The sequence below is a fragment of the Macaca fascicularis genome, chromosome 12 (assembly GCF_037993035.2).
Source record: "Macaca fascicularis isolate 582-1 chromosome 12, T2T-MFA8v1.1".
Taxonomy (NCBI): Eukaryota; Metazoa; Chordata; class Mammalia; order Primates; family Cercopithecidae; genus Macaca; species Macaca fascicularis.
In genome coordinates, this window is record NC_088386.1 from 132,719,980 (window position 1) to 132,735,945 (window position 15,966).

The following is a 15,966-nucleotide window of genomic DNA, read 5'->3' on the forward strand; positions in this document are numbered from 1 at the left end:
ACACCAAATGTGTGGGTTTTCTTAACACTTCAATCCGTTCTCCAATTCTTGGAGGACATCGACGGGGTGTCTTACAATTCAATTCGGTTCGGATCCTATATGACCAGAGTCAGCATCAGACCCCGTAAGCTAAGGGCTCAGTCCCACAACACTGCCTGCTCCTCAGATGCCAGTATCGAGACCAGACTGTCACCTGTGCCTCTGACCAAGGCTGTAAAGTGGAGGTCCCCATGACCTCCCTTTCATGTTCAATGATTTGCTAGAACGCTTCACAGGACTTAAGAAAACAGTTCATTTACTAACTTACCAGTTTAATAGAAAAGAATGCAGCTCAGGGAGAGCCGATGGGAGAGATGCACTGGGCAGAATGTGGGGGAAGGGTATGGAGCATCCACGCCCACTCTGGTGAGCCCCTGTCCCTGTGTTCACACCAGCCTGGAAGCTCTCTGAACCCTGTCCTTTTGGAGTTCTGTGGAGGCCTCATTAAGCAGGCATGATTGATTAATTCATTGCCCATTGTCGATTGAGTCAGTCTCCAGTTATTCCCTGCCAAGGAGGTCAGGGAGCGGGGCAGAAAGTTCCATCTCTAATCACAGGGTTGCTTCCCTGGCAACCAGACCCATAGTTAGGGCCTTTCCAAAAGTTCCCTCTTTAACATGAGGGTAGTTGAAGGGGGCTTGTTATGAATAACAAAAGATGTTTGCTTTTTTGGGTTTGTTTTAGAGATAGAGTCTACCTTTGTTGCCCAGGTTGGTCTCGCACTCCTGGCCCCAAGTGATCCCTCGGCCTCAGCCTCCCATGTAGCTGGGATTACAGGTGCCAGCCACCTCACTTGGCTAAAAGATGTTTGTTTATCCTTTATGGCTCCAATTGCTTTGGAAATTACAAGGGTTTTAGAAGCTCTGGCCAGGAATCAGGAATGCAGACCAAATATATATACTACTTATTATATCACAATACCCCACCAGGTGTTCAAACACACATATTCACCTCCCGTAAACATACACCTAGAACACAAACAAACTTCACAAAACAATAGTTCCTCTTAATCCATGTAATGCCCCCAGTATTGCTATTCTATTCATCAGCCATGCCACCTCTAGTTCATAAAACACCAACGTGACTAACCTGAAGGACACAGTTAGGAGCCTCTAGGATTGCAAATGTGGTTTGTCACAACCTGATGCCAAATTATTATGCTTTTTAGAATAATTTCTTCCCCATGCAGACTTTAACTACCAGGGACTGAACTGGTTCTTCCGAAAATGCAACATACTTTCCAATTTCTATCTTTAGCATACACTTGTCCCTCCCATACACTTACCCCATCAAATAGCTCTCCTGATGAGGCCCTGTTGCCATTCCAGACCCAGCTCAAAGATCTCTTCCACAAGAAGCCCCATTGCCCTGACCTCTAACATCTCCGAACACTTTCCCCACTGATAACCTTAAACTTACTTTAAAGATTAAAATAATGCATGATCTAATATTTTTCATGTTAAAATAATACACACTCTAATTTTTTTTGAGTATGACACATAGACATAGAACAATGAGATATAATGAATAATATATCTGGTCTCTGTTCCCAGTTCCTGGCACAAAGCTTCAGTAAACCTTGGTGTTTCCTAAGTGATAGGAGTGTCCCTTGTTATTCAAATGAAACCTCTATTGACCTTGCCTGAATGGATGCTAATGAGGCGGAACCTTAGATAGTTTCATGGGAGGGGCTGGCCATAGCCAGGAAAAAAAGACCAAGAACCAAGGACGTAACCAGAGTTTTGAAACTTTCAGCCCTATTCTCTGACATCTGGGGAAGGGAAGGAGGCTGAAGATGGAGTTTAATCACATAGCCAGTGATTTAATCAATTGTGCCTAGAGAACAAAACTCCCAATAAGCTCTGAACGCCAAAGCCTAAGGAAGCTTCCCGCTTGGTGAACAGATCCACATGCTGACACAAACTCCAGGCAGTTAGTGTTAGAGTTGAAGGACACTATTCCTGGATCCTAAAGAACTGTAGTGATTGATGGTTCTTGGGAGTGTGATGGATCCGATTCCACAGGGAAAAGTCAGGAAGATCTGTGCCAACCGCCTGGACCCTCAAGACCTTGTCCTGTGTATCTCTTCCTCTGACTGTCCATCTGCATCCTTTAAAATAAAACTGTAATTGTAAGTATAGTGCTTTCTTGAGTTCTGAATTGTTCTCCAGAATTAATAAACCTAAGGTGAGGATCTTGAGAACCCCCCCAGATTTGTAGCGAAGTCAGACAGAAATGCAGGTAGCTTGGGGACCCCATTTGCAGAGGGCTTCTCAGGGAAGGGCAGTCCTGTTGGGGCACTTGCCCTTTAATTTATGGGATCTGATACAAACTCCAGGCAGTTAGTGTCAGAGCTGAAGGACTTTGCCCTTAATTCCTGGGGTCTGAGCTTGGGATCTGATAGGAACTCCAGGCAGTTAGTGTCAGAGCTGAAGGACTTTGCCCCTTACCCTGTGGGGTCTGAGCTCATTCTGGCTAGTTAGTGTCAGAATGGAATTGAATGGTAGGACATCCAGTTGATGACAAAGGATTGGTTTTGGAACTGCAGACGTTCTCATCTCCTGGAATGCTAATGAAACCTCAGACCCCAGATCTTGAGGATCGGATAATCTGGGCCAGGGAATCCTCATTTTAAGGAGTACATAAATGATACTCATACACATTAAAATTTGAAAACCACTGACATACTTCTTAAAGCACACTTGTAAAATACAGGCAAGGAGAATGAAATGAAAAGTAATCCCAGTCCCATCGGGGTATATTTCTTTCTAGAAGCTCCATGTAAGTGTTTTTGTTACAGTCTGGTTCATACTATCTGTTTAGTATTATGCTCTGCTTTTACCCTTTAACATCATATCAGAATTTTTTTTTTTTTTTTTTTTTTTTTTTTTTTTGAGACGGAGTCTCACTCTGTCGCCTAGGCTGGAATGCAGTGGCATGATCTCGGCTCACTGCAACCACCGCCTCCCAGGTTCAAGCAATTCTCTGCCTCAGCCTCCCGAGTAACTGGGATTACAGGCACCTGCCACCACACCCGGCTAATTTTTTTTTTTTCTTTCAGTAGAGACGGGGTTTCTCCATCTTGGCTAGGCTGGTCTTGAACTCCTGACCTTGAGATCCACCAGCCTCGGCCTCCCAAAGTGCTGAGATTATAGGCATGAGCCGCCGCACCCAACCCAGAAATATTTTTTTTGTTATGTTAGACTCTTTCAAAATATAATAATTGCTTTTGCAAAACACTGTGTTTCCTTAACTGTTCTGTCTCTTTGGGAGGCGCTTACAATAGTTTCAGTTTGTCACTATTAAGTGTATATTGTGAAGAAAATCTGTCCCTCTGAAGGTTTTATAGTATTTGTTTTTGTTAACTTGGGCTTCCCCAAAGTCAGAATACTTGTTCTGTCCCCACAGATGGTTTCAGACCTCCGAATAAACATCGCACTGGCAACCTACGAGACCATGTTTATATACCTTCTCTGGCAACGATGTTTATTTTTTTAAACTTTGTTAACTTGATAGGTCAAAATGGTATGTAATTATTTTAATTGTATTTATTCCATCCTTAATGCTGCAGGAAATTTCCCCAAGTATTTGTTTACTAATTGCATTTCCTTCTGTGAATTCCTGGTTCATAACCCCCAACCCTTGGGGTTGGAAGAAAGTTGGCAATTTGCTGCGAAATGAACCCTCTGCCTGTATCTTTGCTACAGTTGTGTTTTGCAATCCATTTGCTGTAAAAATAATGTTTAAAAAATGATGTCATATTTTTAATGTATTGGCATTTAAAATTATTATCTGGACAATTTTTTTCTTGGTGGTTTATTCTACTGCCTTGAAATTTAGAAGGTCCAGTCTACTCCAGAAAACGGGTGTTCGATTTTTGTTTTCCTGCTGATTTTTTTTTTTAATGATAGATGATTAAACGTGTCCCTCTTCAATCCGTGTAGAGTGTATTTTGGCATACAGTATAAGGTAATCGAAGCAAGTTATTTTTCTAGATGTCATTGTTTTAAAATTATCTGTTGAAAACTCTTTCTCCTCCTCTCTCATGTCCTGGGAGAGTCGGTTCTTTTGGGTCTTGCCACTTTACAGGACAACTGTGTGTTTACAGCGTTCCCTGAGGACAGGCCTCTGTTTCATTCCGCTCTGTACCTCTAGAACTCTTGGCATAGTGCACAGACCGTCCAGAAAAGTCTGTGAATGACCATTAAAAACCCAGAGAGGAAGAAAGGAGCCATGCCCATGGGGTGGCTACCCCAACAGGCCAGTGATTCCTGGAGCCTGGAGAACCATGGTGCTTTCACAGAATTAATCGTATTTATTCATTTATTTATTTGTATTTCAGCACATGAGATTTATTTTCCCAGGAAAATCTCCATCCATTGGCATGACTGTTTTTAAGCTGTTATTTTTACATTGCTTATGTGAAATGGATATTTTTAGAAGTTCTCTATTGCCACAAATGGAAGAAAATGGTGAAGTCTTGAAGATTGCTTGTGATCTCATTTTATTGCACTCACATTCTCTGTTGGTGAGAAAAACGTGCTTTCCATAATACTAAGGCCCTCCACTGAACTTGCAGACTGCACTAGAGTCCAGAGAATGCAGAGCTGCTCTTCCAGTTCAGATTCACATCATCTCACAGGCTTCTCATGAGCCCCTCCCCGGAAGTCTAGGTCTCTTGTACCACTTGAGTTGACATTCTCATTAGACTTGAGAGATTCTCAAGCCTTTATGGACAGGATCAGGTTTCCTATATCTCTTCTCTTCTTAGACTAAAAATGCAGAGAGATTCCTGCCTCCCTCCCAAAGTGTGGCCAGCTGTCTGATGGGGGACTTGAAGGTTGGTGTCCCCTAGAGTTGGCTGGACTTCACCCTTCTTTCTTCCTTCTCCACGGGTTACTGCTGAAGGTCTCTTCTATTCCCTTGCCTTGCCGTGTATGGTGGCTGATAACGCCTGGCTCGCCATCAGGGAAGGGACTGGCAGAGGTGAGTGAGAAGCCTCAGCTTCCCTCTTAGGCTCTGCCCATTGCACAGTCTGAGATAAATGTGCCAAGTTTTGTTTGCCCTTCCTCTGATGTGTTCCTTGACTCTGTTTCTTCATTTCATTCCCATCACTATGACTTAAGTCAAGCCATTGTTACCTGTCACTGCAACTCAACTCCATAACTCAGTGAGTTTTCAAAGGGCCCTATGGCAGTGGATCCCAGTTTTGAAGGTGAGGAGCAAATGCATTTGAGAAAGTGTGTTGTGTGTAATGTTTGGATAATGAGATAAGTTACACATTGTGTTGGGGACATAGATTCCAGGCACTAAGCTTGAGAGAAGCGTCTTGGCTGACAGCTGCAGATACTTGTACACGTATGGGGAGGGGAACTGTGCAGCACCCCACTGTCTCCAGTGAGGCTGGGTGAGGCTGCACCTGATTTCTATGTTTACCAAAAAGGGCACGGAGTACAAAAGGCTGAGAAGCACCACTTGAACCAATCTCTCTGTCTTCATTTCTTTATTCATCAATGCAATAAACATGGGTTGAGGATCTGGGTTATTCCAGAAAGTGCTAGGGTTAAGGATGCAGGGATTAAGAAGACATGGCCCCTCTTAGGAGGGCCCTTCTAGGAGGCACTATCTCTGGGGAGAGGTTGTGATCACCTGCAGATTCACTGCATGGGATCTGTGCTCCATCCAGGGGCATGTCAAGGAGAGCCCCTAACCCAAGCAGCAGGCCCAGAGCTTCCTGATGACGGGCTGCCCAAGTGGGCTGTGAAGGGTGGGAGTTGTAGCAGGTTGGGGGCCATCTCAGACTGTTCTGAAGACCCCGCAGTGAGGGAGAAGCAGGCCTGGGAGCAGGTGGGGGCATCTGATACGTGTGCAGGAAGGAGGGTGCTGGGGTGGGTGACTCAGATGACCTGGAGCTTTGTGGGCCGTTTTAGAGAGACACCTGCTCCTCATGGTGGGGTTAGAAGCTCCCTGTGGGGTTGGAAGAAGGAGAGCCCATCTCTGAAAGCCAGGGGGAGACCACCTCCAGCCAGCTCTGCCAAAGGCTCCTGTGTCCTGAAGTCTCAGGCTACACTTTAATCCTGAAACAGGTACAGCAGGAACTGCTCCTGTGCCCCCACATGCTCTGCCTGATGCACCATTTCAGAGCACGAAAGAGAATGTCCTTTATCACTCCCACCTGACCGAATCCTCACCATCCCATCCGTGTGACTTGGGGTTGGTCACTTAACCTCTCTGAGCACCAATGTTTTCATTTGTGAAATGAGGATAGAATAACCAGTCTCGAAGTCACTGGCTCTGGCATGTAGTAGGTACTAAGTAGGCGAGAATTGCAATGATGATGATGATTATTATTATCATTAATTGTTATTAATGACTGTGGTTGTCACTGTTTCTATTTATATTTTTGTCTTTTCTGCCAATCACTGGGTTCCAGAGACAAGGGGAGGGCTGGGCCCCAGGACAGAAACCTCAGGAAGAATTCTCCAGTCTTCGGATTGTGGACTTGAATTTCATTTCTTCTGTTGGGAATACAGGACTAAGTCAGAAGAGCAGGGAGATAGACATATTCTGAGCCAAATGTCCTGGAATTTCAGAGCTGAGGATGGCCAAGGGTACACAGTGAACAGAGGCCATGGAAGGATACATGCCAGAGTCTCTCATCCCTCTGCGTATAGCCTGTCATTGCTTTAGATTTTCACTGGTAGTTTTACAGCATGCTTGTGTATCAGTGGGCAAGTCGCTGTCTGCTGTGAACCTCTGTTTCTTTGTCTACAAAATGGAAATCATGGGCCAAATGATCTGCAAGAGCCCCGTCCACTGTCACTCTAAGACCAGCAGGAATCCATGGGCGGGGAATCCCAGTCCTCTCCATCTCTCCATTGGCTAGCATCATGGATCCATGAGTCAGTAGGTTGGCAAATGCCCCCTTCAACACCAAGTCCTAAACCAAGGGCTCCATGTTCTCAGACGGGGATGCCATTAGCAGCTTCTCCCTGCCAGCACCCCAAACAAGTGCATGCATTTTCCCACTGATGTAAAATTCATGGTCAGGGCCAACCTCACTGCTCTATTCTCATCTAAAAGGAATTTGACCAAGGATGGTATCGTGGAATTAAGCTTCCCATGTGGGCCAAGAGGTAAAGTTCACAGGCTCAGCTGCAAGTTACATCCTGTTTGGCACTGTGGGAAATCACTGGGTTTAGGAACTTATTTCTCGCCCTGAACCTCTTTCAGGAAATGATGTTGCCCTTTTTGATGCCCTGGCTACAAAATGCAATGGGGTTTCCATTGCACTGTAGTTCTGCTACCTTCTCAGAGTTAAACCTGATGGGAAGAACACTAATCTTATCTTACTGGAAAAAACACATTACCTAATAGGAAAGCCCTGGGAACAATTGAGAAATTTCCAAACTCAGTGGAGAATCCAAAATATAAACTGATGCCGGTATGTGAAGATCAACTCATGCCACCTCATTTGCTTTGGAGATGAAGAAAGCGTGACACAGGGCGTGCACTCAAATGCTGCGTGGTGATCATTTTCAGAGCGAACACAGGCCAATGCTTTTCCTTTCCTGTTTCCCTCAACTGTGATCATGCATGAGTTAGATGCAGGGGAGGCCTTCTTCTTGTCTCCACAGACCAGCATTTCTGGCCAAGCTTGACATTTCTGGCTATTGCTATACATGTAGTAGGTAGCTACTACATGACAGGGAACATGACCTGTTGTAACAAGTTTCATTTGACCATTTATTGAGTATTTTTGAAAAACACTACTCTTTCCCTTTGAATCAAAGAAGGTAACAAAGACCTGAGTAACCTTGCTGGTGATGGGACTTGTGCATCTGAAAACTCTGAGCTTCATTCATTCATCCCTCAAAAAGCATGCACTTACCAGGCAGGTGCCGTGTGTTAGACCCTGTGCCTTCCTCCATGGCCTCTGGCTGGACTTTGATCTCCTCCTGGCATCTGAGTCATAGTCTTCTGCATATGCTCAGTTCTTAGAACTGCACCAATACAGAACAAGCATTGAGAAAATGCTTGTTGAATGAATGGAATTTGAATGAATAAATGATACATGACCTTTGTCTTTGTGACCCACCCTTCCCCAGCCCTGGGTCCTGTTAGTTCTAGTGTCCTGCCCCAGCTCCACCATGTGACCCACCACTGGATCTGGCAGCTGGAGATTCTGAGCAGAAGTTCTTGCTTTGTTCCCTGAGGATGTGCAGGGCCACCCTCAGGTTGGTAGGAGTCCCTGAACAACCCATCTACAGACCTCTCCAAATCTCTCACCAGTAAGCTTGCTCTAGACCTTGGTCTCTGCTCTGAGCATCCTGGGGGACTGAATCCCATTCTTGATAGCCCTTCCCAAATCTCATGTCCTCATATTTCAAAACATAATCATGCCTTTCCAACAGTCCCCCAAATTAATTCCAGCTTAACTAATTCCAGCATTAACCCAAAAGTCCAAGTCCAAAGTCTCATCTGAGACAAGTCAAGTCCCTTCAGCCTATGAGCCTGTAAAATCAAAAGCAAGTTAGTCACTTTCAAGTTACAATGGGAGTACAGGCACTGGGTAAATGCTTCCATTCCAAATGGAAGAAATTGGCCAAAACAAAGGGGCCACAGGCCCCATGCAAGTCTGAAACACGGCTGGACAGTCAGTAAATCTTAAAGCTCTAAAATCTCCTCTGACTCCATGTCTCACATCCAGGCACGCTGATGCAAGGGGTGGGCTCCCACAGCCTGGGAAGCCCTATTCTGTGGCTCTGCAGAGTACAGTCCCTACAGCTACTTTCATGGGCTGGTGTTGAGTGCCTGCAGCTTTTCCAGGTGCATGTGGCAATCTGTCAGTGGATCTACCATTCTGGATTCTGGAGGACAGTGGCCTTCTTCTCACAGCTTCACTAGGCAGTGCCCCAGTGCGGAATCTGTGTGGGGGCTTGCACCCCATATTTTCCTTCTGGACTGCACTAGCAGAGGTTCTCCATGAGGGCTCCACCCCTGCAGCAGACTTCTTCCTGGCATCAAGGTATTTCCACACATTCTCAGAAATTCAAGCAGAGGTCCTCAAAGCTCAACTCTTGTCTTCTGCTCACCTGCAAGTCCAACATCACATGGAAGCCGCCAAGGCTTGGGGCTTGCACTTTCTGAAGCCATGGCCCAACCTGCACCTTGGCCTCTTTAGCCATGGCTGGAGCTGGAGTGGCTGGAACGCAGGGCACCAAGTCCCAAGGCTGCATAGTGCAGTGGGGCCCTGGGCCTGGCCCATGAAGCCATTTTTCCCTCCTAAGCCTCCAGGCCTGTGATGGGAAGTGCTGCTTCAAAGATTTCTGATATGCCCTGGAGACATTTTCCCCATTGTCTTGGCTATTAACATTTGACTGCTTGTTACTTAAGCAAATTTATCTGCAGCAAGCTTGAATTTATCCCCAGAAAATGGGTTTGTCTTTTCTACTGCATGGTCAGACTGCTAATTTGCCAAATTTTACACTCTGCTTCCCTTTTAAACATAAGTTCAAATTTAAAATAATCTCTTTGTGAATGCATATAACTGTACACTTTCAGGAAAAGCCAGGTCACCTCTTGAATGCTTTCCTGCTTAGAAAATTTTTTCTGCCAGGTATCCTAAATCATCTCTCTCAAGTTCAAAGTTCCACAGATCTCTAGGGCAGAGGCAAAATGCCACCAGTTTCTTTGTTAAAGCATAGCAAGAGTGACCTTTGCTCCAGTTCTCAACAAGTTCTCCATCTCTATCCGAGACTGTCTTAGCCTGGACTTCATTTTTTGTATCACTATCAGCATTTTGGTCAAAACCATTCAACAAGTCTCTAGGAAGTTCCAAACTTTCCCACATCTTCCTGTCTTCTTCTGAGCCCTCCAAACCGTTCCATCCTCTGTCTGTTACCCAGTTTCAAATTCGCTTCCACATTTTCAGGTTATCTTTATAGCAGTACCCCACTCCTGGTACCAATTCTTTGTATTACTCTATTCTCATACTGCTATAAAGATACTGCCTGAGACTGGGAAATTTATAAAGAAAGGAGATTTCATTGATCACAGTTCCATATGGCTGCAGAGGCCTTAGGAAACTTACAATCATAGGAGAAGGTGAAGAGAAAGCAAGACATGTCTTACATGGCAGCAGGGAAGAGAAAGCAGGGGAAACTGTCAAACACTTTAAAAACCATCATGTATCATGAGAACTCCCTACTATCATGAAAACAGCATGGGGGGAAACTGCCTCCATGACCCAATCATCTCCCACCAGGTCCCTCCCTTGACACATGGGGATTACAATTTGAGATGAGATGTGGAAGGGGACCCAGAGCCAAACCATATCATTGATATTTTAGCCTACTTCCTAGAACCTAATGGGTTGGCATTTAAAAAATCATTATGTAGACCTAGATTATAAATGAGGACATCAAAGGATAAAATTGTGAAGAGATTAACTCTAAGATGCAAGGGCAGTGTCTTTGATGGCTACAGATGCAGCATAGGGTCTTTTGATGCTTAATCTCACACAGGTGAACTTAGAGAAGAATGAAAAGGTGAAGAAAAATGAAGTAGAGAAATGGAGAAGTGAATGATCATTGTACTAGTTAAGGTGCCACCAGCTGCCTAACAAGTCTCAGAGAACACCCAATAGATGATCCCTCACTGAAGTCACTGTGCAATGCAGAGGCCCCTGGTCAGTGGATGGAGTTGACTTGTTGACTCTACTGTCTTCACTGAGCTTACCAGGGCTAATCTGGGATGTCGACATTCAGGCACCAGTCAGGGAGAAAGAGAGGGAGGATGCAGGAGTTACAAAGCAGCCTCCTGGCCACACCTAGCTGCAAGGCAGGCTGGGGAACACCATCTAGCTGTGTGCCCAGAGAGAAAAGGAAAGTGTGGGGCTCAGTCTAGAGCCTTTTCCACAGTCACTGACAGGGTCTGCACTCTGGACTTGGTATTTGAGACAGTCTGAAGCTAATGTATGCCACTGCATCATGTGTGGAAAAATCCTTTACCCTACTAACAAGTACTCAGATCCTGGCTGGCTGGTCCCACAGTTCTTAGGTTGATGGCACTGATTCTGTGCAACAGCCATGCTGTGTGGAAAACAATGAGGGACTCAGTCCCAGTCATGGCTGAGTCTTACCATCTTGTGACCCTGAGCAAGGTCCTCACTCCCCTGAGCCTCAGTTTCTTCATCTGCAAAAATCAAAATCATGACACCTGGACTGAATAGATAAAGGAGAGCACGGCATCTTGTAGGAAGAGGATGCTATGCAAAATAGGAAGAATACTAATTTTATGTTTTACCATGGTTGCTATTGGGTGGGGGATGCAGGTTAAATGCAGCAGAAATGAACAGCAGCAATGCGTGATTCTATTAATACGTATTGATATATTAATATCTCCACTACTTAGTACCCAGGTGATACGGTTTGGCTCTGTGTCCCCACCCAAATCTCACCTTGAATTGTAATAATCCCCACACATCAAAGATGGGACCTGGTGGAGGGACTTGTATCATGGGGGTGGTTTCCCCCATGCTGTTCTAGTGATAATGAGTGAGTCTCCTGAGATCTGATGGTTTTATAAGCATCTGGCATTTCCCCTGCTTGCTCTCGTTCTCTCTCCTGCCACCCTGTGAAGAGGCGCCTTCTGCCATGATTGCAAGCTTTCTGAAGCCTGCCCAGCCATGCACAACTGTGAGTCAATTAAACCTTTTTTCTTTATAAATTACCCTGTCTCAGGTATTTCTTCATCGCAGCGTGAGAACAGATGAATACACCAGGTATCTAAACTGATAAAACTTACGTTGACCTCAGGCAAATTTCCAGCATGGATTATTACACAAGTAACTTGGGAGTTGTCAGAAAAGAGAGTATGATCAATGAAAGATAACTTGTTTCCATTAAGAGCCAATCCTAACAGTTTAAACCTTTACTCCCTTTTCCCCCCCAAAGCCACATGAAACTGTTATTTTACTAATATTAGATATCAAAAATAGCTCCACAAGCTCGACAAATTGAATTGCTTTCATGTTTCTACTTTTGGGCCCCCACCTTCTCTGACTGCATGCATATAAACACACAATTCTGGCATAATGAAATTCTTGCGATTATAAATAAGGTTTTTTTTTTTTTTTTTTTTTGAGACAGAGTCTTACTCTGTTGCCCAGGCTGGAGTGCAGTGGCATGATCTTGGCTCACTGCAACCTCCACCTCCCGGGTTCAAGTGATCCTCCTGCCTCAGCTTTCTTAGTAGCTGGGATTACAAGTGCATGCCACCACACCTGGCTAATTGTGTGTGTGTGTGTGTTTGTGTGTGTGTGTGTGTATTTTTAGTAGAGATGAGATTTTGTCATGTCGGCCAGGTTGGTCTTGAACTCCTGACCTCAGGAGATCCACCTGCTTTGGCCTCCCAAAGTGCTGGGATTACAGGTGTGAGCCACCATGCCTGGCCCTGGAAATAATTTTAGATACTAAACACAAAGTGTGTGTTACTAAATAAAAAATGGCAATGACAATATTAATGACATCAGCATAGTCCACTTAGTTTTTATGTCATCATTTACTTGGCTCCTTATTATAAAAGTACCTGTTTTCCCACATGAATATGAATACTGCATTGAGTACAGACCTGGGGTAGTTTTGCTGTTGAGAATTACTTCCAGAATGGCATTACTCAGTCAAAAGGAATGAACCTTTATGTGGTTCTTGGTCAATAATGCCATACTGACCTCCAAAAATATTCCTACCGATTTACATGGTTACATACAGTGTAGGCCTCTGCTTGTTTCACCACAACTATTACAGCATTGGGTTTTTTGATTTCCTATTACTTTATTGATATAAGAGATCTTAAGTGCTACCTCAGTTTTAAAATTTGTTTTTAGAATATAATAAATGTAGCTTATTTTAAAAGAAGTATAAAGTACAGATATGCAAGGAGAACAAAACAGAAGCTACCTGTAATTCCATCTTCTAGAGATAGTCCGTAATAATAATCTCCTTCCAGAATTATCCCTATGCACATATATAAGGATACAATAGAACATGCTTATCTAAATGGCTATGCATAGTTGTGTACTCAATACCAGATTTTAACCTCTTTTTCATTTAATGTATCATATGCATGTGTTTTGAAACTGTCAGGAAGTATATATCTGTTAAATCCATATTGTAGGATATTCAACTTAGTCTGAAGTCTTATTTTAAAACTAATTAATCGGTCTTATACCTAAGCCTTTTGCTGACATTCTTAATGTTTCCTGAGCATAAATCATTGCAGTGGGATTTCTGTGTGAAAGTACTTTTGATGCATATTGACACGTTTCTGTTGAGAAAGTTTGCACCATTCCACGTAGCTCTCATTTCTCAGACCTCATCAGAACTGAGCTTTATATGCCTTTAATCTTTCCATCTAATGGGTGGAAAACACATCCATTTTTAAGTTTGCATTTCTTTGGTTACTGAACAAAATTAAATCTTTTCAATGCTTTTAGCTATGTGCGTTTATTATTGCATGAATAACTTATTCATATTCCCTTATCATTTTGAGAAGCCTCCTATTACACAAAAGATCCCAATTATTTGTCATATATACTACAAATGCTTCCAATGCATTTTTTACTTTAAAATTGTTATGGGTTATTTTTAACATCTAGATGCTTGTAATTTCTAAGTTTGAAAAAAATCAGTGAGCATTTTCTTTGTTTTACTCTGATTTTGATATTATGCTTAGATAGGCCACATCCAGTCCCAGATGTTTTTTAACTAACATTTTTTCTAGCTATTTAAAATTTTTCATTATTTTATGATTTCATTTTAAAAGAATCTTTCCATCCTTAATCCAGCTGTAATATATTTGGCTCATCAACCGAGATAAAGATCTAAGCTAAACAGTTAACCAATTATCTCATCACTGTATTGAATGATTCATCCTTTCAGCAGTTATTTGAAATGCCATCCACGTAAGTGAATAAATCTGCACTTTTTTTTTTAACCTGCAGTGACCTGATACCTATCTTCAGATAGTTTGACGCCTCTGATGTGGAAGGAGGATTAGACAGGTCCTATGTGGCCCAAGAAAGTGGAGTTGGAGCATGGATGGAAGACGATGACCTTCAGTAGGAGGCACAGAAGAGCTGATTCATTTGTCAGGTGGATGACACAGGGGAATTGCCTGGACTTCAAATGATCACTCTGGCAGCAGTCTCCCCCATCCCAGAACGGACCTAAAAGAGCCTCCCTAGGCATTTGGGGAGGATAGTTGTATTGAGGGTCTTCCTAATCACCCTCCAATCCTAAGAGTCCCTGATTCTATCAACCCAGGGCAAGCTAGGACACAGAAAATTCCATTTCTATAATGTGGCATTAGAAATAGAGAAACCCAAGACTGACAATGGCTGCAACAAATCAAAACAAACAGACCTTTCCTAGAGGGTCATACGGAAGCAGCGACTTAATGACCTGGAGATCTTGGGACATCCGGTTCACACTGGGCACCGTTAACCCAACTGAGCCCAGTGTGAGAACCCAGTCCCAGGGGAGGAGACCGATGGTAGGCGTCCACTCTCCTCATGGTAAGGGACTTTGGTATCTGGGAAACTATTTGCTCTGTTTATTTTGGACTAGAAAATTGCATCTTGTTTGTGTGCGGTTGTTTAGTGACAGAGAAAAAGTAGGAAGTCTAAATTTAACAAATGCTAAATATATAATTGTTCCAATGAAAACTACGATAGTTCTTTTCCCACCTGGTATAAACGTGTAGGAAATAATGGCCCTAGGATCCCCCAGACAAAAAGAATGACATTTTTTTTTAATCTTTGGAGTTATTTCTGGGAAGAGCGTGACATTTCCTACATTAATCGAATATGGTCAGTTATCCCATCTATTTGAAGGGCATGACACTTGGTCTCTAAAAGTTGAAAAGACGAGGCAGAGTGCCCTTAGTTGGTGTTCTCAGAACACACCAAGTGGGGCTGGCCGATAGTGCTATGAGAAAAGAAAAGCAGCCTCAGTCCAGGCCTCCCTCACATCACCTTGTAAGGGCATAGCTCCGGGCACCTCCGGGACCTTCATGCACCAGGGGTGAGATCCTGGGAGCTGCTCTGAGCCTTTGGCCTGGCCCAAGTTCCCATTGAGACATTTACCTCCATCCGGGACAGAAAATAGAGGAAGAAATGCCTGGAACACCATGATGGGCAGCACTACCGGGCCCACCCCACATTTGCACTGTCCACACCAGGGTCGGGGGAGGCCCTGGAGCCTGGTCTCGAGGTCCACCCTGACTCTAAGTGGATCGTTCATTTTCACCAATCGTGACACATTGTCTCCCGGGGTGGCCACAGAACACAGCAGTCAGGACCCTGAACCTGCAAGGCTGCTTGGGATCGTGAACAAGCCACCTATCCTTTATCCTCTATCACTTCCCATTTCCTCGTCTGCTCCCTGGGATGATGATATGTAGGATCCACCTGGAGTTCATGTGAAGGTTTAGGGGCTCCTCTTTCTCTCACGCACAGTCTCATGCACATGTATCCGTATAAGCGTTTCATCTTAGTATTTATTCAAAATATGTGCCACATGCTGGGTAAGTGATGAGGACAATGGCCCTGCTGGGAGCCCCCCATTGTCACACGGAGTCCCCTCCCCATCCGTGTGGTTAGCGATCCCCTGGGTATTTGCAGGTCTGAGGGATGGCAGAGACGGTTCTCACCGGCTTAAGTGTTCCAGAAAACGGAAGTAGCAATTCGTAGTTCATGCTTTCCTGAATTTTTCTCTCATTTTTTTCTTTGACTAACATTTTGAAGGAAATAGGCACTGGGGTCTGAAAACATGGAGATGAGGAGAGACGGGCTGCAGCAGAGGCCTGAGTGGGCCATGGGGAGATGCTGCTGTGTTTGCCAGCCTCAGGTATGAGTTTAGTCTT

General features: G+C 44.1%; 1 long non-coding RNA gene across 1 annotated transcript; it reads left to right on the top strand.

Annotated features, from left to right (window-relative positions):
- Positions 1–1,775: 1,775 nt before the first annotated feature.
- Positions 1,776–14,761, top strand: LOC141408247 (uncharacterized). Its single transcript, XR_012421613.1, has 2 exons — positions 1,776–2,170; positions 14,045–14,761. It is a non-coding gene; the product is annotated as an uncharacterized lncRNA (long non-coding RNA).
- The last annotated feature ends 1,205 nt before the right edge of the window (positions 14,762–15,966 follow it).